This window comes from Herpailurus yagouaroundi, unplaced genomic scaffold (genome assembly GCF_014898765.1).
Source record: "Herpailurus yagouaroundi ecotype Mexico unplaced genomic scaffold, PumYag 182, whole genome shotgun sequence".
Taxonomy (NCBI): domain Eukaryota; kingdom Metazoa; phylum Chordata; class Mammalia; order Carnivora; family Felidae; genus Herpailurus; species Herpailurus yagouaroundi.
Genome location: NW_024412413.1, coordinates 48051883 through 48074315, shown reverse-complemented (window position 1 = coordinate 48074315; position 22433 = coordinate 48051883). Strand labels below are relative to the sequence as shown.

The window sequence follows — 22433 nt, the reverse complement described above, 5'->3', positions numbered from 1 at the left end:
CATCGGCTGGGATTGGCTTCCTGTTGAATCTGTCGTCTCTGCCTCAGTACCAGCAAGTGGCAGTAAATGAGCTGATGCTAATTGGCCGGTGAAGTCAGCCTTGATTTGCCCACAGAAGATTATTATTATTTTTTTTATTTATTTTTGAGACAGAGAGCGAGCGAGCGCACAAGCAGGGGAGGAGCAGAGAAAGACAGGGACAGAGGATCTGAAGCAGGCTCCTCGGTGACAGCAGCGAGCCCAATGTGGGGCTCGAACTCCCAAACTGCGAGATCATGACCTGAACCGAAGTCACACGCTTAACTGACTGAGCCACCCAGGCACCCCACACAGGAAATTATTTTTAAGTATGAAAGACAGCACTAACTATAGGAAAGAACACAAATTTAACTTATTATCCCCATCAGCACTGCTATAGATCGTATCTTGCGTAAAAACCTTGAGTTTTACACACACACCCACTCCTGCTGGACTGCAAAGTCCCTGAGGCCTGTCCGCTCTGCTGCATTCTTAGCACAATGACAGCACCTCGGACAAAGTGGGCAGTGATTTATTCCACAAATAAGCGATGAACTACAGACAAAATTCCCTGCCTTCCTGGAACATTTGGATAAATGAATGAATGAATGAATGAATGAATGATGTATTACTTTCAGTTTGATAACAGAAACTCAAACTGCTAGTAGCCAGTAGCTTGACAATATATATTAATGAGTAAATAGATTTTTTTCTACCATTGATCATCATTGAGGTTAAGAGACGGGGCTCTGAGAAAGACTCGGAATTTACTCAGAATAGTTGATCAGATCACATAGTGTTGGAAGCACCCAGAAAGGAACTCACATTTGCTTGGTAACCTGTAGGACACACTACCATTTTGTGCCTTCCGGAGCACAGTGCTGGGGCAGAGGCTGAGGGCTTGCTCTGGGGTTTCAGCCCCTGACTCTGGAGCATGCTGAGCCCGCTCTGCAGACAGGTCCAAAGGTGGATTCCAGAGTAGCCTCCCAGAACACTCTGAAGTTCATTAGATGCTCTGTCAGCGCTGAACTGCTGGAATCTGTTCAATAGCAGCTGCTGAGCTAAGACAATTATTCAGAGACAAGGGAGCTTCAAAAGTGAGCAGTGCAGTGAAACACAAACCCTGAAAGCGTTCCATCCACTCACCCGCTGGAGAGCCCGGGGAGAAAGGAACGCGATTGGAAAAGGCAGCCTTTTTCCAGCTTGCTTGTGAGTGATAGGAAGGAACATTGGCCTCGAGGGATTCTGCCTGGCAACCCTTAGGAGCCAGCAGCGAGGGGATCCCTGTTCTGAAGCTGGGTTTCTTGACAGCCTGGGGTGATAGACCTTGCCCGTGATTACAGCTGAAGGCCGTTTCAGTGAGCCTCTCTGCTTCTCTACTTTATGGAGGGTAGGATTTGCTACCAGAACTCAGATCAGTACTTTCTATTTCACTGCAGTGTTTCACGGCTTTGTCAGGTTTAATGCAACTCTGGGAGTAAATAGGTCCTCCCAGTTTGTCAACTTTGGCCAGTGGTTCTTTTTTTTTTTTTTTTTTTTTTTTGGCAATTAAAAAAATTTTTTTTCATGTTTATTTTTTGAGAGAGCACGAGAGAGAGACAGAGCGTGAGTGGGGGAGGGGCAGAGAGAGAGGGAGACGCAGAATCTGAAGCAGGCTCCAGGCTCTGAGCTGTCAGCACACAGCCCCACGTGGGACTCGAACTATGCATGGCCAGATCATGACCTGAGCCGAAGTCGAGCGCTTAACCAGCTGAGCCGCCTAGGCGCCCTGCCAGTGCTTCTTAACTAGTGTTGATCTTGCCCTTCAAGAAATGCTTGACAATGTCTGAAGGCATTTTTGTTTGTCACGACTCAGAGTGCTCCTGGCATCTAGTGGGTAGAGGCCAGGACGCAACTGAACATTCTACAACGCACGGGAGAGCCCCCACAGCAAAGAATTGTCTGGGCCCAAATGTCAAAATGCCAAGGTTGAAAAACCCTGGGGTGTCCTAATGCCAGCCAGTCCTCCCCAGGAAAAGCAGCACCGTTCTTGTAAACTGGATACAATAGCTAGTATTTTATCTTGACTGGAGTGTATTCTTTTCAGTCATGGGGAAGATTTTCTTTCCGTTTAATAAGATCGAGTAGGATAGTACAGAAACACCCGTTACATAACTATACTCTCAAGAAATTCCTTTGGCATTCCTGAGATTCTTAGATCTTCCTGACAAGTAAAGGGTTGATAATGTGAAAGCAGCTTTGGAAATTGGAATTGCTTACAAACTTTATAAAGGACTCATGAAGTCTCTTATAACTTGTTGGGTGTTTGTTTGTTTGTTTGCTTTTTGCAGAGTAGGGGTCAGGCGGTGGGTGAATCTTCCATGCATTTTCCAGTAGAAATGATACTATAAATGGTGACATCTCAGGTTGGCTTATTCCAGAAAACAACGAAAGTACGGTGATGATACAGTGATTGCAGTCTTACTGACTTCTGTATATAGGATGGTTTCTATGAGGAAGGAAATGGATTTTGAACTGCAGCTCAAGCATCAGTCCCAGTAGCCAGAAGTGATTTCAGAGGATGGTTGATGCTGCTAAATTCTGGTACCACCTGGAACTGGGCACATTGCTGCCTCAATGCAACCACGGTTCTGTTAGCAAGGAAGAACAGAGAGGTTAGGTCGGAAACCAGCAGTGCCTGCCATGGGAACGTCTAGCATATGTGGGTTGGTAGTTTGGAGGGTCTGGGGTGGAGTTTCAGTTCTAGCATTTCCTGCCTGGATGGCCTTGGAGAGGTTGCTCAATACCTTTGAAGGTCTTTCTCCCTTTGTCAAATGGAGATGATAGGAATGTCATGGTGAGGTTTAAGTGATAGTAAATGCCCAGAACATACTAGAAGCTTAATACAGGTCAGCTTTCCCCCTTCCCCCGCTGCGTACTTTCTCTCTCATCAGTACTTGCTTGGTACGACGTCACATCTTTAAGGAATGTCAATATCTGCCCAAGTCTGTGGTCAGCTCCAACCGCATCATTAAACTTGCTGCTAACTTAGAACCTCCTGGAATGGATGGAGCAACCTCACAACTTTGCAACCAATGGTGAGTAGAGAGCAGCCACCGAACAAGGACAGTGAAGCTGATCTTGGTGGCTCTGCTGTGCCTTCAGATCATCATGGCATGGAGAGGTAAGGGAACATGGGCAAAGCTGAAGGCTGTGACGTCATCTCTCCTTGATGTCAACTGCTCTTCCCCACACAACTGCTGAACGGACACTGGGATGGGACAAATTGGAACGGGGGTTCTGATTTGGAGGGGCTGACCATGGAAGCTCACTCCTCCCTCTCTAGCTTGTCAGGATTTCTTTCGTCCAAGTGAAGCCCAGCAGGTGTCATGTTGGAGAAGGAGGGACTCTGGAGGAGTTCGCAAAAGACCACCAGCCACAAGTTTTTGCGGGTAGACATCTGTGACACTCCCCTGAGGAAGTGTGTTTACATGAGAGAATGACAGAAGAGCAGTTATGTGATTATGGGGGTACATTCTGTGAGTAGATTGTTGGGGGTCTGGAGACATCTTGCTCTGTAAGGCCACAAACCAACTTGGGCTCCCCAGAGGCCCAGGGCAAGCTGTGTTTTTCTCCAGTTGGAGAGTTCCTCCCATCTACTTTTGGAGGGAGGAGGAGCATTCGTTCTGTGTTCCCCGATCGAGGGTGTCTTTCAGATAGTGGGGCTCAGCGTGAATCCTGAGTCACACCGATGGGTGGGCTGGTGCTGTGGGAGAGACCCCTACGTGGACTCCAGGGATCTGTGTTCGAACTCCTCTAAACGGCTGTGTGCTCGTGGGCAAGTTGTTTAACTTCTCATGCTCTCCCTTCCCTCATCTGGAGACCAGAGGGTTGGACGAGATGGTCCCTAAGGTCCCCGTCCAGCTTGGCAGTGGAGATTTCCGCATGACATTTCATGGCAAATGCAGGTCAGGGCGGGTGAATGGGGCGGGGACTGTGCTTGAGAAAAACAGCGTTGTTTTTGTTTTAAATTCCAGACACTAGGTTAAGATGGCAAAGACCTTGACCCAGCATTCCTTTTTTACTTTTTTTTTTTTTTTAACATATTTCTACCATTCCCTTCTCTGAGCCTCAGTTCACTCACCTGCAAAACTGGAGTAATTATACCCCCTGCATGAGGCTGCCAGGACATAATGTATTTAAAGTGTCTTACACATAGAAGGCACTTAAAAAAATGGTTGATATTATTATCCTTTTATTATTAGTGTTATTATTAGCTCTTGGGCTGGGATTCCTCCAGGGAGTCCTAATGCATGATCAAGAGAGTGGAGCCCTGGGCCAGCCCTGGTGTTATTTCTCTGTTCCTGGGCCCTAGCTGGTTTCCTGATTTGGTGTTGGGGAGACCCAAAGCCTACTGGGCCAAGCCTATATCCTTTTGGTCCACTATGGACTCCCCCAACATCTCCTCCCAGCAGGTGTATTAAAACAGAAATTAATCTTGGTCTCCCTTGCAGACATTTGCCCCTTTACAGCAAAGACAGCTTTGTATTGACCTTGAATGGTATTCTTTGAAACGTTGGCAAGATGCTACCGTTTGAACAGTACCTTACAACGTCTCTATGTTCCCTTTCCAGGGGCAGAAATCAGCATTACACTGGGTTCTCTCAGCTGGAGAGTGAGCAAGCATTTTATTTTTTTTAAATATTTATTTTTGGGGGACAGAGTGCAAGCAGGGGAGGGGCAGAGAGAGAGGGAGACGCAGAATCTGAAGCAGGCTCCGAGCTGTCAGTACAAGAGCCGGACGTGGGGCCCGAACCCACAAAGTGCGAGATCATGACCTGGGCCGAAGTCGGACGTTTAACCAACTGAGCCACCCAGGCTCCCCAAGCGAGCACCTTGTAACTCCTTTGGTAAAATGCTTTGGATGGTGGTCCACACACCCGCAGAAAAACAAGCCCCACGTCAGGCAAACCAGTGGACGTGGCTTGATGTTTGCTGGCTGCCCCTTGGGCAGGGGGCTACCCTGCTCCTTTGTCAGAAGCACAGCCCGTGAAAGAATGCCTTTCTCTAAAAATAGGGCAGTTTCCGGAGGCATGTCTGCACCAGCACATTAGTCTTCCCGGCAGCCTCGGGACAGGCCAGCTGATAAAACTCTCTCCTCCTGGTGCCCCAATTACTCACAGCTGTTTTCCAGACCAAAGGGCCCAGGGGATGCTGGCCTCAGGCCACATGTCAGGTGCCTCTTGTCAAACACCCCGTGTGAGGCGGGAGTCGGCATCATCAGCCTGGAAGCCTGGCCGGCCCTCTAGAAAGGATTAGGAAAGCTTGGCGTCCTGAGCCGTGAGTACATTCCAAACCCCGGCAATCTCTTTGTTTCCCTTCACGTGTACCTGTTTTTTCTTTTGTCCTTCTATCCAAAGTTGGACTTTTCTTTCCGCTAGAAGCTGGAGGTTAGTATAGTCTAGTGGTTAAAGAGATGTGCTCTAGAGCCCCACTTCCTGGGTTTGAAGCTTGTTTTTTGTGTTTTTGGTTTGGTTTTTTTTTTTTTTTAATTAGTAAACTTAATTTTTTAGAGTTTTGTGGTCACAGAAAAATTGAACAGAAGGTACAGAGAGTTCCTATATACCCCCTTCCCCACACGTGAACATGCCGCATCCCCTATGGACATCCCCCACGCGGCGGTCGGTACCTTTGTTAAAATCAATGAGCTCACACTGACGTGTTGTTAGTGCCCAAAGTTCAGAGTCTAACTGGGATTTGCTCTGGGGGTGGTACTTTCTATGGGTTTGGGTCGATGTGCGGTGATGCATCCACTGTTGTAGTTTCATACAGAGTAGATTCACTGCCCTAAAAATCCTCTGTGCTCTGCCTACACATCTCTCCCTCTCCCTTAACAGGCAACCACTAATCTTTCGCCGTCTCCATAGTTTCACCCTATCCAGAATGTCAAATGGTTGGAATCATACCGTATGTAGTCTGTTCAATTGGCTTCTTTCACTTAGTAATATGCCTTTAAATTTCCTCTATGCCTTTCCACGGCTCGATTGCTTATTTCTCGTTAGCGCCAACTAACATTCCAGTGTCTGGATGTATCATAGTTTATCCCTCCGCTGATTAAAGGACATCTTGGTTACTTCCAGTTTTTGTTTTTGTTTTTTGGCAATTTTGAATAGAGTTTTCAGCTTCTCTGGGTAAATGCCGAGGAGCACGATCGCTGGATCTTATGGGAAGAGAATGCTTAGTTTTGTCAAAACCTGTCAAACTGTTTTCCAAAGTGGCTGTACCATTTTGTATTCTTACCCGTGATGAATGAGAGTTCCTGTTGCTCCACATCCTTGCCAGCATTTGGTATTGTCAGTGTTCTACATTTTTGAAGCTTTTGATGACCTGAGGCAAGTTACTAGACCTCTCCACCTTGGTTTCCTAGTTTGCAAAACCTGGAAAACAGGGGCACCTTTATTATTGGGTTGTCATGAGAATGCAGTAAAACCACCCACATAATGCATGTAGGACAGGGCTGGCGTGTGTGAACTCTCAATAAATACAAGCTATATGATGTTTGGATTAGGTCGCATTTCTGTTCTCAAAAACACCTGAGATTCTTGGGCACAAAGTGATGTTTATGTTGGGGGTGGATTCCATGATTTATTTCATTATTTATTTAATGTTTATTTTTTAGTTTTATTTTTGAGAGAGAGAGAGAGAGAGAGGGAGTGTGTGCGTGCAAGCGGGGGAGAGGCAGAGAGAGAGACAGGGAGACTGAGGATCCAAAGCAGGCTCCGTACTAACAGCAAAGAACCCAGTGCAGGGCTCAAACTCACAAACTGTGAGATGGTGACCTGAGCCAAAGTCAGACATTTAACTGACCGAGCCACCTAGGTGCGCCTATTTATTATTTTTTTAAGTTTTTATTTATTTATTTTGAGAGAGAGAGAGAGAGAGAAGGAGAGGAGCAGAGAGGCAGAGAGAGAGAAACCTAAACAGGCTCCCACACGGTTGGTGCAGAGCCCAATGCAGGGCTTGAACTCATGAACAGCAAGATCATGACCTGAGCTGGAACCAAGAGTCGGACGCTGAATGGACTGAGCGTCCATTTTTTAATAATGAGAGTTGGCCCCATGCTCTTTCCCATGCTGAGGACTTCATATACTCTCTCATTTGATTACTACTGTGCTACAGAGTAGATACCAGCATCGTTCTCCATTTTCAGATGAGCAAGTTACAGACTAGAGAGGTTGAACTGACTCAGTTAAAGTCACCCAGCTAAAAAGTAGAGTTGGGTGGGGCTCGAACATGCGTTCGGGTGACACTAGTATCCAACACTTGCGACACTGCCTCCCTCCCAACCTGGTCTCCCTGCCAACCTGCATCTTTGGCTTGGAAATTTAGACTTACAGGGTTATAGCCTTTCCAGACCATTCTCTGGTTAAGCAAGAAGTTAGGCTCACAAGTTAAACATTAATTGCACCCCAATCTTGACACATCAAAATGATTATGTTGAAGTTCATGTCAACTGTTCTGTTCTTCTGGGGGCTCAGCCAGTGTCTAGTGTTTGCACGGGCTGCTGCCTGCTTCTCCCATCTCCTCACGCGGCCAGCTCCCGCTCTGCCCTCAGATCTTGGCCGACACATTATTTCCTGCAGTGAGGTTTCTGGGTTAGGTGCCCCCCTTTGCTCTCTTAGCACGCTGTCTTTTCCCTGTTGTAGCTCTTGTCACCCTGTATTATGCTTTTATGTCTGGCTCCTCTGCTAGGCTGAGCTCCATGAGGGCACAGACGCTACTTGTCTTGCTCACTGTCGTTTGCGCAGCCCTCAGGCCAACACCTGGCGCCTAATGTGGGATTAACGAGTGTTAGTGGAATTAATGACTGAATGACCATAAGGGCTGGAGCTGGACCGCAGCACTGAGTGTGGTGCTTCTTTTTCAGGCCCAGGCTAGAGGGTCACCGACACTGACATCCCGCCTCAGGAATTCACCATGGTGTTTGACTTGGGATCATCCCACTTCTGGATCTCTTCTTCCTACCGCAACAGCCAGGCATGCAGTGAGGAATGACAGGGCTAGGGGTGTTTTAACACTCAAGCAGCCTCTTAGGCAGTAAAGCTCTTCTCCCCAACTCACTCACTCTGCAAGCAGGGCATGAACCCCAAATGGACTTAATCCATTCTCTGGCCCCTTGTATTCTTGGGAGGAGGGTCCCATAATGACCTTCTCAGGGTCTCAACTGGAGGCAAGTTGGTTGGCACATGGTGGTGTGGTCATATTTGTTGTTAAAATGTAAACACATTGCTATACTGGCTGGTAAAGAACCATTCCCTAGAGTCTGCTGAGGAATCTCCCCAGTGTGCCAGCTTCTCTGGACCCTCTCCTGAGACCCCTTACTTCCCTGAAATCTACAAAATAGGGTGGTGATGTCTGGTGCAACAGAAGGCTTCCAGGACCCTCTTTCAGCTCCATGGCTGACGTCATACTTCTTCAGTCTGAGTTTTTACATAATTTGAGGATTGCCCCTGGTAGAGTCCTTCCTGTGTTCTTGGGAAAGGGTCCAGGGAAGAGGGGAGAAAGGCAAGGAGGAGCAGGAAAGGATTCAGGCGGTATGCCTCTCTCCCTGGCATTTGCATGGAACTAAGAGGATGTGGGACTTCGGGCATTCCAGATGAATGATGAGTTGTTCACCCCGTGGTCTCCAGCTACCTGCTGCATAGACAGCCGCTCTATGCATTCCTTCATGAGCCATCTCCCTGGAGAAGGTTTCCGGATCAATAGCCCCCACTTATTGAGCTTTTACTGTGTACTCAGTACTCAGATAAATGTCCATTTACCTCTCCTAACAACTCTGTGAATCTGAAGAGTTACCCTGATTTTCCAGATGAAGAAACAGCTCTGAGATGGTCAGCCATGCTCAGGTCATGGAGCTGGTAAGTGGCGGAGTTGGGAGTCTGCCTCAGATGCCACAGCTCTACAGGGACTACTCTGGAGGGGAGTATCTTAGTTCTAAGGTAGAGGCACAGGAGCTTCTGGAGAGGTAGACCCACTTTCCAAAAAACATTATGCTCATGATAAATGGTAGCCATTCTGGTCAGTGAAACAGATTCACGGAGAGGGCTGCCACATGGCCATGTCCCTATGGCAGCCAGAAGGAAACTTGCCAAGGATCTCAAGTCCCGTAGATGGCTGCCTGGGAGCTTGCCGTGCTCAGAGCTCGGTGCTAACCTCTGCTGGAAGGGAGCCAGGCACAAGTCCCTGAAGTTCACCCTCGACACCTGCCCTGAGGGCAGTGCACTTGGCTGACTGGCCCTGACCTGTCCCGAGGTTCCATGGCCACTCTGTCTCTATAGCAACGCTGGCTCTCCGGGAAGCGCACTTGGGCAGGCTGGGACATAGAAGTCCTGGCGAGGACCTCTGGGCCAGATTCTTCCTGGAAATTCAAGTAAATACCTGTTGCTTTGACTAGGAAATGTGAAATTTACATCTAAGAACAGAAAATTCTTGGAGAAAAAAAAATCTTTAAGAATATTTGTCATTGAAGAATTTATAACTATACCTTGACTACAGTTAGGGGGAAAAAAGATGGAAAGGAGAAAAAAAAGAGATTGAAAGGAAGCACGTTAAAATGCTATCAGTTGTTTTGACTTGGGGATATTTATTTTTCCTTCCAATTTTTCCAAAATAGTTACTGTGTTTACTTTTACAATGAAAAATATATGTTCTTTAAATTCCCCCCTTTCCTTCTGGGGTGGCTTATGTCTATTTTGAGGCGTTTGAAGGAGACAGGAACAGACCAGCCAACTTCCTCTGCCCTTTGTGACTTATTAGAGAAAATCATCTAATTGCTGTGATCAATTTCCTCACTTGTAATGTGGGCAAACAGAGTAGTAGGGCTTGATAAGGTTAGAATGAGCATTTAAGGGGATAATCTGGGTAAATTTTTTTTAAGTTTATTTATTTTGAGAGAGACAGAGGGAGCGTGAGTGGGAGTGGGGGTGGGGGAGGGCAGAGAGAGAGAATACCAAGCAGGCTCCGCACTGTCAGCACAGATCCCGAGGCGGGGCTCAAACTCACGAACCCATGAGATCATGACCTGAGCCGAAACCAAGAGTCGGACGTTTAACTGAGCCACCCATGTGCCCTGGGTAAAATTCTTATTACAAGTCTGGCTCATGGTAAAATGCTCATGACAAGTGGTAGTCATTCTGATCACTAACTGGCTCCTGGTGTTAGTTACTCTCATGAGCATCAGTGTTGTTATGACCACCAGAGGGCACTGCTGGCCTCCAGAGCCCACCCTACCAGGGGACACCCATGAGACTCCAATATCGTGCACCTGTCCTATGGAGACTGATGTAAGGGGACAGCACGGAAATGCCCCTTCCTTGATTGCTGATCTCTAAGTTCCCAGCCGTGTGCTGAGAAAGAAATTCATTTTAGCGTTGGAAGTGGCTTTCTCTAGCAGTAGTGGAAGCTGCCTGTGCTGCTCCCAGAAATGCACATGTGATTGATTCAGATCTTTCCTGTGACGTTCCCTTGGGCAAGGAGGGCGAGCATTCCCCTTCAGTACTAGAATCTCCCAGGGATAATGGGGATAGAAGGGGAAGGTGGATGAGTCTGGGGGCTCTACTGCTTGGGATGAGTGTGGGGGGCAGAGGAGAGGCTGATGGTCACTGGCCTCAGGAGGCCATGTGGAAAAAGGGCCACGTTCCTGTGAGTTGGTGACTCCCCTCTCTCTCTCTGGCCCTGTCCTCTCTTCTAATCTCCAGACGTGTCTGATATCCGGTTGTCCATTTGACGTGTCTACTTGGATAGGGCTAACTATGCCCCAAATAAAACCGTTCTTCCTATTAACAACCACCACCACCAACTACTACTAGAACAAAACCCAAAATGAGCCTACACTCCCAAAATGTCACTCATTTACTAAGCGAATACTTCTTGAGTGACCACCCAGTGCCAGACAGTGGTCTAATCTCTGGGGAGAAGGGGTACAGCGGTGAACAGAGCAGGCGCGATCCCCCTGTTATGGGGTTATGTGGATAGGGGCCAAATGTCTGCAACAAGGAAGCTGATTGTGCTGCTCCCCTGTGCGTTAGTGGGAAAAACAAAATGCGAAGAAACATGAGGAGTGTTGTGTTTGCTTCTGGGGACACGTGTGAGTAGGGCCATTGTTAAATTATGACACTTCCAGTAGAGAGAGAGAACGTTGGTGAAGGGACCACGAGATGTAAAGAATTATTTGGCAAGATTTGGTCTCAAGAAACGGTGTGTGTGTACGTGCGTGTGTGGGCGCGTGCGTGTGTATGTGTGTTGGGGTTTATGTAGATGCAGCATAATAGCATTCTTCAAATGTCCGAGGGTGGTCCTCGGTGTGGAGAAGGATGGACAATCTAGGTATGAACCCAGAGGGAGTATGAGAATGGTTGCCAGGAGGCAGATGTGGAGAAGGCCATCTACTGAGTGATGTCCCAGCATGCCGTGCTCCAGGGGCGAATTGTCTTTCGCTGGAGGAGTTCTGGTGGGAACAATCTTGGCAGTGATACCGTAGAGAGGATTCTGTCACACAATGGGGTAATGAACTAGGTGACATCAAAATTTCCTTCCCACCCCGAGTTTCTTGGAACTGATCAGTGATATGGAGACCCACTGTGAGTACGTTTCTGTAACCAGCCTGGTGACACTGGGGTATCAGCAGCCTCAGACGTCTGTCTGTTCCTTGGTGTCCTGCAGATGAAGAGACTCTCTATTCCATAATGTCCCATCCATTCAAGAAGAGAGGGCCAGCTGGATCTGAGGGGCCCCAAAATACGCCGAACCTCCCTAGCTCTGCTCAGACCGGTGTGTCAGATTTTTTTACTGGCACAGTCTTGCCTCCTCTGTTCCCATCCTGATGTACTTCCTCACCCTGACTGACGTCCCCAGGCACTGAGCACATCTGGAGAGGCTAGTTGAGCCACCCCCTTGGTCTCAGACAACACTTTATTGCATTGTTTTCCCTCCCGATGAGACCCTTAGTTGCCAATTTCCTAGGTTTTTCTTCAGTAAACGACCCACTTGGAAGAGATTTGAAATGTTAACCAAAGTTTTAAGAAATAAATTATGTGTGGGGCGCCTGGGTGGTTCAGTCAGTTAAGCGTCCGACCTCAGCTAAGGTCACGATCTCGCAGTTCGTGAGTTCCAGCCCCACGTCGGGCTCTGTGCTGACAGCTCAGAGCCTGGAGCCTGCTTCGGATTCTGTGTCTTCCTCTCTCTCTGCCCCTCTCCTGCTCAGGCTCTGTCTCTCAATAATGAATAAACATTTAAAAAAAATTAAAAGAAATAAATTATGTGTGACTGGGCTGTCCTTAGTTCCTATCTGGTAATGTCTTTGGGTTACAGGAGGGAGCATTTGGCCTGCCATTCAGAAAAAGGAGGAGGTATGCAGCCTAAGGCACCGGGGTTACTGAGCGGGCCTGGGGGATTATGTAGGATACCCTGCTTCATTTTTGCTTTTTCCCCTTTTCTCTCACACCACCCCATACTTCCTTTATTTTCCCCTTCATCACCTTAGACCCGGGGATCCCTGCCCCTAGGAAGTCTTGTTCCCACCCCAAGCCCTTCCATGCTTTGGAATGCCTTCCTCTGGTTTCTCATGTTTAAGTCCCTCCCCGGTGCTGGGGCTGGGGTGAGGGTGAAGCTGGCCATGCCATCTGAGCAGGGGGTCCTAAGGCTAATGAAGGTGTCCTGTGCCCTGTGGCCAGGCCCTGGTTTCAGGAGGGACCTGCCTGGCCAGTGGATCACTCCTGGGGTGAGTGTAGTTTTGTTTTTCTGCTGCTGCTTCCTCTTTTGGCACAAAATTCAGTGTCTAGAAAGGACATGCCGATTTGGGGTGACTCAAATTGTTTATACAGAGAGGAGCCCTGCACACCCTAGTCATGGCCCTGGTTACTCCCCAGTCCTGTCTGTGTCCCAAACTTCCTCTCCCAGAGGCAATTTCTAGTGTGTCTGCAAATCTCCAGCAGCCCTCAGGGATAAACATCATGATGACCCTTGGTTTGGGTGGATGAAATTGGATGGTCTGACCAGGGACTTCCGGGAAGTTCAACATGCTAAAATGCTGCCACCCGGAGGCAGGATGGGGCAGTGCTGCTTGAGAACAACCCCCCCCCCCCCCCCCGCCCCTTTGGTCTCCTTGTGGGCCTTTGCCTCTGCAAGTGGAGTTTGCAATATGCTTTTTTCTCAACTCTGTTTTTAAGGCAGGAAGTTTAAGGAATTATCTACAGATCTTTGATTCAGGAGAGGAGTCATTTTTATACTTTTTAGGAAGAAATATTATACAGTCTCAAATCTGATTTTTGTTCTAAAATCAGGCCTTCTTCATCAAATAATAAACTACAGTTAACAATTATGGAGCCATAACTTTGCATCAGGCCTTGTGTGAATTGCTTTATACCCACTATTTCATTTAATTTCTAAAACAGTCCAGTGAGGAAGGTATGGGCATTAATACCATTTTATCATTGCTGAAATAGAGGCTAAAACGGGTCAGGTAACTTGACTTAGGTCACACAGCTAGGAAGCACTTGAGCCTGAATAGGACCTGGTCCCCCAGCTCTTAATCCCCATATTATTTAATCCTGTGATGATACAATAATGGTAGCAAACATTTACCAAGTGCTTGCTAGATGACAGATGATATACTAGGAGTTGTGTATGTATTAGCTCATGTAATGCTAACAATACTGGGCATTACGATTATCCCCATTCTATCTCTGAGGAAACCAAATCACAGAAAGGTTAAGTAACTTTGCACAAGCAGTGGTTGATTCAGGATTTGAACCCACACAGTCTGAATCCAGAAGTTCACACTCATACCCTTTATATTCTCTTCTTTTTAAAAAAAATTTATTTTTTAAATTTATTTTTGAGAGAGAGACAGAGACAGAGAGAGAGAGAGAGAGACAGAGCACAAGTGTGGCAGGGGCAGGGAGAGAGAGAGGGAGACACAGAATCTGAAGCAGGCTCCAGGCTCTGAGCTGTCAGCACAGAACGCAACATGGGGCTCGAACTCATGAACCCCGAGATCGTGACCTGAGCCGAAGTTGGAGGCTTAACTGACTGACCCACCCAGGCGCCCCTATGTTCTCTTCTTGACAAAAGTTGATGAGGCCACATTTGGAGTTCAGTTTTATGAATGGAACATGAAGTAAAAGCAGGAGCTCACTGTGCCTTCTGTGTCCCTGGTACACTGTGGATTGCAGAAGACTATAGATTTGTCTCGCGCAACCTTCCCCATTGACCAGCGGAAGTGGGAGCTATCTGCTGAAAAACATATCGAAAAGGCTGAAGCCCCGTGTGGTGGAGCCTGGGCAGCTGTGAGGCCCACAGGATCCCCATCTGCTCCTTTGGATGCCCCGAAGGCCCTGAGGGATGGGACCGTAACCAGCAGCTTTCAAGTTCTACACGCCGCCACCAGCTCTGGCCAGCTCTGGATCTCAGCAGGAGCGCACTGTGCGTTTGGTGGGTGACAACAGAGTGGGCTTTGCAAAAGGTGTGCAGGGGGGTGGCGTTAACCCTGTTGGCCCCAGGTAACAGAGGTGAGGCAGCTGCTGAGAAGTGCCCTGGTGGCTGGGGGCCTGACCCCAACCCCAAATGCTGGCGGGACAGAGGGAAAGGCTCCTTTCTAATCTGATGTTGGGCTTCCTACTTCTTGTTCTCAGTCTCCACAGGGCTCCCTGCCAAGGGAGGAGTGTCCCTTGAGGTATATTCTGAGGAAAGTGACTCTGGACTTGGTATTAGCTGAACACAAAGCTAGTGCTCATCGGGGAGAGAACTCATAGACATAGGTGCATTCTTGCCTCATTTATTTGGTATTTCTCCTGATGTACAGTTTTTTTTTTTTATTTTAATGTTTATTTTTGAGAGAGACAGACCACGAGTTGGGGAGGCGCAGAGAGAGAGGGAGACACAGAATCTGAAGTAGGCTTCAGGCTCTGAGCTGTCAGCACAGGGCCTAACGCGGGTCTTGAACTCAGTAACTTCGAGATCAAGACCTGAGCCAAAGTTGAACACTTAACTGACTGAGCCACGCAGTTGCCTCTGTTTTTTTGTTTTTTTTTGTTTTTTTTTTAATATTTTTATTTATTTTTGAGAGAGAGAACAAGTGGGGCAGGGACAGAGAGAGAGGGAGACACAGAATCCAAAGGAGGCTCTAGGCTCTGAGCTGTCAGTGCAGAGCCCAACGCAGAGCTTGAACCCACAAACTGTGAGATCATGACCTGAGCCAAAGTCGGACGCTAACTGACTAAGCCACCCAGGTGTCCCCCCCAACTTTTTTTTTTTTTTTAAATCAACTTTTGGTCCCTTATGGCTGTTAGAGGTTTTCCCAAGCAGTGAGGAGATTTGATCTTCTTCTCAGCCATCTCTTCCCCACACCAAGAGAATTTACCAACTAGGGCTTAGCTGCCTATTCTTCTACTCACCGACCTGCCATTTTCCTTATAGGGGTGAACCTTTTATCTCCCCTCTCTGTGGAGCTGCCCCCATTATTCCGTGTTCCATGCAGCTTGCTCAGGAGCTGACCTCAGACTGAGGTCAATAGCTGGAAATAGCAGGAGGGCTCCAGGCGGCCTCTGCCCGTGGCAGGAGACAGCCAGCCTGCCGGGGACTACGAATGGCAGCTGTGGCCGCGCAGACCCGCGTGGAGAGGCTAGAGTTTCCCCAGTGGGAACGACACAGAAATGACATGCTGTTCCTGGGTTGTCTGGATGGGACATTCCTGCAAGGCCTGAGCCAACGGGGCCCGGTCAGGCACGGTTAGCTAGTGTCAGAGTCCCTGCGTCTCAGATGATTCGCACTGTCATTGAGCCAGGGAGAATTCTGAGTGTACAGTTCACCCAGAGAAGCAGGTCAGAAAGAGGAACGAATACAGGTTTACGATGTCTGAGTGCTAGCATGGGGCCGGAGTTTATAGCAGTGACGAGAAAGATGACCTGACATCATTGGCTTTGTACCTTCTTATTCTTTCCGTGTTTGCACAGTTTAGGGAACTCACGGTGGTGGAGGTCCCCATGGAGCCGCTGATGCTTTAGTAAAATATTGCCAACTGAAGATACCCACCGGGGCCAAATAGACAACAACTGAGTGAAGCAGGCTCAGTGTAGGGCAATAGGGAGATGTGGAGACTGTGGTAAACTGGAGAATCCTAGATGAGTAAGAGCTATCAGGAAGTCAGATCCAGGCCGCCAGCTTGCCACTGCGGCCCAAAGTTCTACATCTACCTCTGGCTCAGACAATAAAATTGTTGTACATACTTCTACCCTTGCACTCTGTCCCCATTGTGCTTCCGGGATGCCCCAGTGTAAATCCTTGGGTAATGAACATATCACAGCGAGCTTATGCGGAGGTTCGGCCCTAAACTCAGCACCCAATGAGAAAACTGGGGGGGTAGAAATGACCACTGAGAATCTCTTAGGGAGGAACCGCGTGGGGCACTTTATTGTATCTTTCTCAGGAAGTCTATGTGCCCGGATGCTGAAAGTCATTGGAAGTTTTTCAGTTGAACAGCAGATGATGTTTGGCTTGTGTTTAGGAGCCAAGCTGTTTAAGGAGTTCTACTGTTGTGCCTTTAAATGCCAGACTCACTCTCCTTGGAACTGAGGCTGGTTGAATGGAATTCTCATCCTCCATCTCCTACTCACGCTGAGGTATATGTTCCCTGGGGGAGGGGGGAAGTGAGGAGGGTCTTTTCTTTTTATTTCAGAGAGAGAGAGAGAGAGAGAGAGAGAGAGAGAGAGAGAGAGAAGGAGGGAGGGAGTGGGGGAGAGGGCCAGAGCAGGAGAGAGAGAGAATCTTAAGCAGGCTTCACGATCCGCACAGAGTCTGATGTGGGACTTGATCCCACGACCCTAGGATCATGACCTGAGCTGAAATCAAGAGTCAGAAGCTCAACCGACTGAGCCACCCAGGTGTCCCAGAGGGTCTTTTATTTACACATATACACAAGAGCTTCTCTTTCTTTGGTCAAACTCACATAGTTGAATTCATATATGTCACACACACTGCATATGATTCCATCATTCTCAAGGATACACCTACACAGCTCACCTGTGCGCAAAGGAGAAGAAATTGGTGTCTTGCACAGATCCACAGACTTGTTTCAGGCACCGACACCAGTTTTAACTAATGACAAAGGACAATCTTATACCCAATCTTCTATTAAACTCAGGGGCTTAAATTGTTCCCAGTTGAAGACAGGGATCATGAAGAGAACACGTTTACCTGCAAGAAAGCTGTTTTTGGAGAAATAGGCTTTAGGTTTGGGCTATTCCTCAGGGAAATGAAACCTCTGCCTCCTAGTTTATGTGCAGACCTGATTCTGAACCCCAGCTCTGCCAATTATCAGCTCTGTGACATGGGTACACTATTTCACCTTCCCGAACCTCAGTGTCTTTAGGTGTAAAATGGGCATCGTGACACCTCACAGTTTATTAATAGAATCAGATGGGATCATGTATGTCCAGCACCTCCCATAACACTGAAACATAATAGGTATTCAAGCAACCTTGGCTTCCTGAGAGTCCCCACCAGACTTTGAAAGCGAAATCAACAGAGCTGGTTGAGTAGTTATGGCAATTGACTGCTAATCTGTTGTGTTCTGAATACAGAAATTTCTATCCTAGTTCATTGTTTTTCAGATGCAGTGTGGAAGAGTAGAATCAGCAATGAGCCCAAGAGACCTGGGTTGAAATCCAAGATTGAAATTTTAACTGTTGGGTAACCTTCAGCAAGTTATTTAACGTCTCTGTCTCCTCCCATGTAATGAATGGGTAACAGTGCTTCCTGAGGATCCGCTGACGTGATAGATGTTAAACACTTGGCGTACCCCAGTACCCGATGGGTGTCCACTCTCTTTCCTTGTCCCACCGCCCGTTTTGTTTCTTTCTGCCATTTGTTTCTTTTTGCCACTCTCAATATCCATCATAACTATTTCTTCCTTTCTCCCCCATATATAGAATCTCCAGAAATGTTATTAGAACCAGCATTTGAATGAGACCTTAAATCACTTCATCTAACCATTAATTTGATTTATTTATTATTTTTTTAATGTGTATTTATTTTGAGAGAGAGAGAGAGAGCACGCACACACACGTGCATGAGCAGGGGAGGGCAGAGAGAGAGGGAGACACAGAATCCTAAGCAGTCTCCAGGTTCTGAGCTGTCAGATGCTTAACTGACTGAGCCCAGGTACCCCTAACCATTAATTTTGGAGCCGAGCAAACCGAAGTCAAGTAATCAAGTTACTTGAACACAGTGAAGAGACCACACAGCTAAGGTTATGGTCACATTTGATGGAGATTTCCAGGTCTCTTAACTTCGGGTCTAGTTTGGATTCTTTTCTTTCCTTTCGCTTTCTCTCAAGGCAGTTCAGATGAGAAGTCCCAAAAGAATTAAGAATTATATGAAGGGATGTTTAATGTCATTAGTAAATCAGATAAATATCATACGGCGATCAATACTGTTTAATTGGCAAGGAAATGTCAATTCAACAGCAAGCAGGGGTCACTTCACACTTGTTAGACTGGAAAAATCCAAAACCTAGGTGGTGCCAAGCATGGGGCAGGAAGGTGGTGGTGGAGAAAGTGTGCTGTGGGCGACCAGTCAGCGCTGTGATTCTGGAGCGCGTCTGGCAGTACATAGTCAGGTTAAGTATATCCAAGCTCCGTGACCCAGTGACTCTGCTCCTGGATATAAGATGCTCCATGGGGGCCATAAAGGAAGCATCTGAAGGAGCTTACTGTGGAGGGGGTGGAAGCGAGAGGGGAACGGATGAATACTATAAAACATCTTAGAACACGTGGGTGTTAGAAGCAACGGATGAGAGGTGTTACACAGGGGAACTTGGAAGGGAGGATCTTAAAAACATTGTACTGAGGTGAGCAAACAGATGAGACCTATAATAAAAAACATTTACATAAGTTGAAAACACTTGCACCCAAATACACATCGTGGAAGAATGTTTACAAACAAAGGGCTTTACATTAAACACGTGAAAATAGTTGCTGAGGGCGTGCCTGCATGGCTCAGTTGGTTGAGTGACTGACTCTTGACTTCAGCTCAGGTCATGATTCCACAGTTGGTGAGACTGAGCCCCACACAGGGCTCTGTGGTGACAGCATGGAGCCCGCTCGGGATTCTCTCTCTCCCCGTCTCTCTGCCCTTCCTGCTGGCACTCTCTCTTTCTCCCTCTAAATAAATAAACTTTAAAAAAAGAATTCTCGAAAAAAATAGTTGGGAGGCGAATAGGATTGGGGATGAAAGGCAACATATAAACATACAAACAAGCCAAGCATTATTCCCCTACAGCCACAGAAGACAGTGACAGATGATGTGGGAGGCACAGGGTCCTAAGTGCCACCACTAAGCTTAGGCTGAATATCTGACACTCAGGAGTTGCCTAATGTCTCATGAATGACTATGAATAAAAGTCCAAGTGGTGACCTCATCCAGGACTTTACCAATTCCCGGATGTTATTCTCCTGGAGGTGCTGGGAAATCCATGAGGTTGTGTGGTCTGTGGGAAGGAGGTAGACATCCTACTCACTATAACAACTTTCTTCTAAAGTGTCCCTTCTCTACAAAATAAAATGCCAAGTTATTTCTCTAGAAGATATGGTTTATTTGTTTGGTCCTAAGTGAGACATCTATAAAGGCTGAAGCTGGAGCAGATCTCTCTCCATTACCTAGCAGTTTACTGGCACGGGTTCCTGTGTGATATTTGGTAGAATATATTACTGTCACCCTTTCTGTGAGCCACACTGTCAGGCTAGCCGTGGCATTTAGCTACTCTTACTGGTAGGAGCCTTCTAAGGAATTCTCTAAGGGCGGACCTCAGGGTTTGCAAGCAGTATTTCGGGAGTTGACATATCAGATCCTTCTGCATCAAGGAGAAGGGGTGAAGCTTGTGCACAGAATAGGAATTTAGCCAGTGGCTGGGTTCATCTGATCTCTTCTAGTTCTATTTCTTCTTCGTCTCTCTTCATTAATCTCCTTGGTGTTTGTTTCATTTTAATCTTCCTACTGGCCTAAATCAGGGTTCCTAACCTAAGTATTTGGGGCCCGATAGTTGTCATGGAGGGCCATCCTGTGCTCTACAGAGCTTGTTTAGAAACATCCCTGGCCTCTGCCCACTAGATGCCAGTCGCGCCCCCCCCCCCCCCACTGTGACAACCCAAAACATCTCAAGACATTGCCAAATATCTCCTGGGTGCAAAATCACCTCTGGTTGAGAAGCACTAGCCTGGACAAAGAACCCGGGGGGACACATCAGCATTTCTGTATCAAATGTATTTTAGAAAGGTTCTTATTTGTTTCAGGATACATGATGTAGCCTTCCCTTGGCTGACTCTGTTAGGTAAATGTTTAAAACCAGAAGCTCTGAGAAGATGGTTCCAGGTAGCCATCTGGCCAAATCTGCCTGTGGCAAAAAGATCTGGGTCTACTTCCTTAATCCAGAAACAAAACAAAACAACACAAAAACAGAATCCCTGGTCTGAGCTACTTGAGTAATTAGGGAAAATGTGGTTCTTGTGCCCCTACTTTCCAGGGTCATTGTTCTTGTCATCTGTTTGCCTTGGCCAGGGATGATGGCCACGCTCGGCAGAGGTGCAAAGGGAGGCTGGAAAGAGGTCAATGTTGGGATCACGTCTCTCAAGCTGTGCCAGGGTTGGGATCCTTCTCCTGGGTTTTCCATGATTTGCAATAAGAGAACAAGGCTGGCATTCTTGAATTGATTCTTTTGACTCAGTGGCCATTTCAGTGGTGAAGACCGTCCTAAAAATTAGGGTTCATAGAACTAAGAAAAACAGAACACACATGAAAGGATTGAGGATCTCCGTGAGATGGTCAGATAAGAGGAAATGAGGAAAATCCTTGGTTATTACTGTTAATACCACACCACTTTAGAAAATGTTTATTGTGGATCGTGTAAATGATGATTGTGATGAGGGAAGGGCAGGTGGAATCAGATTCGAATTTGGCTCTTGCTTAGGAGTACAGTTGTCATTCTTATTCTAAAATTAACTGATATAAGACCAGGTTTAGGGATGTTAGATGCCGTAAGATGGTCCTCTGACTTCAAACCAGGGGTGCTAAATCCCCTAGGATTATAGTGGAAAGAACAGAAGCAATTAATTATTCTCTAGTTCCACATTTTGTGGGAAAGAACTTTTTTTAAATGTTTATTTATTTTTGAGAGACAAGGAGAGAGACAGAGTGTAAATGGGGAGGGGCAGAGAGAGGGAGACACAGAATCTGAAGAAGGCTTCAGGCTCTGAGCTGTCAGCACAGACCCCGACACAGGGCTCGAACCCACAAGCTATAAGATCACAACCTGAGCCAAAGTCAGACGCTTAACTGACTGAGCCACCCAGGCGCCCATCTAGTTCCACGTTTTGATTGAGGGGATTGGTACACACACTGGGGAGGGAGAGGCACTTGTTGCCATGGTGGTGAGGCCTGGGGATGTAGGGTCAGGAGTGAAGGAATGACAGGAAACACTGGTGAGAAAGAAGATGTGGGAGACGCTGGGAAGCATATGAAAGAAAAAAAAAATGAAGCCAAAAGAGAAATGATAGCTTTCTTGAATGAAAGAGATTAGAATCCTTTTGAATAAACGGATCTTGACAAGTGAATGGCTAAAGTGGAAAGGAACAAGTCCTTTCTTCTGCAGAATGGTGGGGGGCATTGAGTCCAGCCGTGCCCATCAACCAGACATCGCTGCCTGGGCTCCCAGCCTTTTCTCTTAACCCTCCTCAGTCCCTCACAAGGGCCAGTGAGATGATGCAGATTCCCAGCTGAGACTATGCGATTCAGAGGGATGGGGCTCGTTCAAGTTCATAAAACTACACAGGCAGAAGTCACACGCCAGTTTGGTATTCCTCATTCCGTTACACCACATGGCTGCTGGGGCTTGGAGGGTTCTCAGAGAGTAGACGTTATGACACGAAGATTTTGGAAAAATGATTGAGCACGGAATCAGTTTCTCTGAAGAAGGAAGAAGCTAGAGGGGGAACACACTGAAAAAGATGATGTATGAATCTTCAAATGAATGGTAAATTTTACATTTCTCCATTCCATTTAAAAGGTGCTTTCTCCATGGCTAAAAGTGACCGCCTGGAGTGGTAGAGGCCGTGAGCCATGAAGTACACAGGACAATTCAAGAGGGGAGAGAACAGCTCTCCTTGTTTCGTGGAGGGCCAATCACCCCTAAATTCTTGGACGACAGAGAAAAAGCTCATGGGCCTTTACCTTCACTGTCCTGTGGGCAGGCATCAGGGCACAGCTATGTCCAGAGGGCAGAGAGAGAAGGCAGCAGATGGGGTTTGGCCTCACTCTACTCTCTGGCTGGGGGATTACATCTAATGCACGAGCCTGTTCTTGGAAGGGACAAACCAAAAAGACTAAGC

At 47.2% G+C, this 22433-nt stretch overlaps 1 protein-coding gene across 1 annotated transcript in view; it reads left to right on the top strand.

Moving 5' to 3' along the window:
- Positions 1 to 5316: 5316 nt before the first annotated feature.
- RAB3IP (RAB3A interacting protein) overlaps positions 5317 to 22433 on the top strand; it is a 143405-nt gene continuing 126288 nt past the window's right edge. Inside the window, exon 1 of the mRNA XM_040491448.1 lies at positions 5317 to 5337. The gene's annotated coding sequence lies outside the window, so the exon portion shown is untranslated. The remainder of the gene's footprint in view (positions 5338 to 22433) is intronic.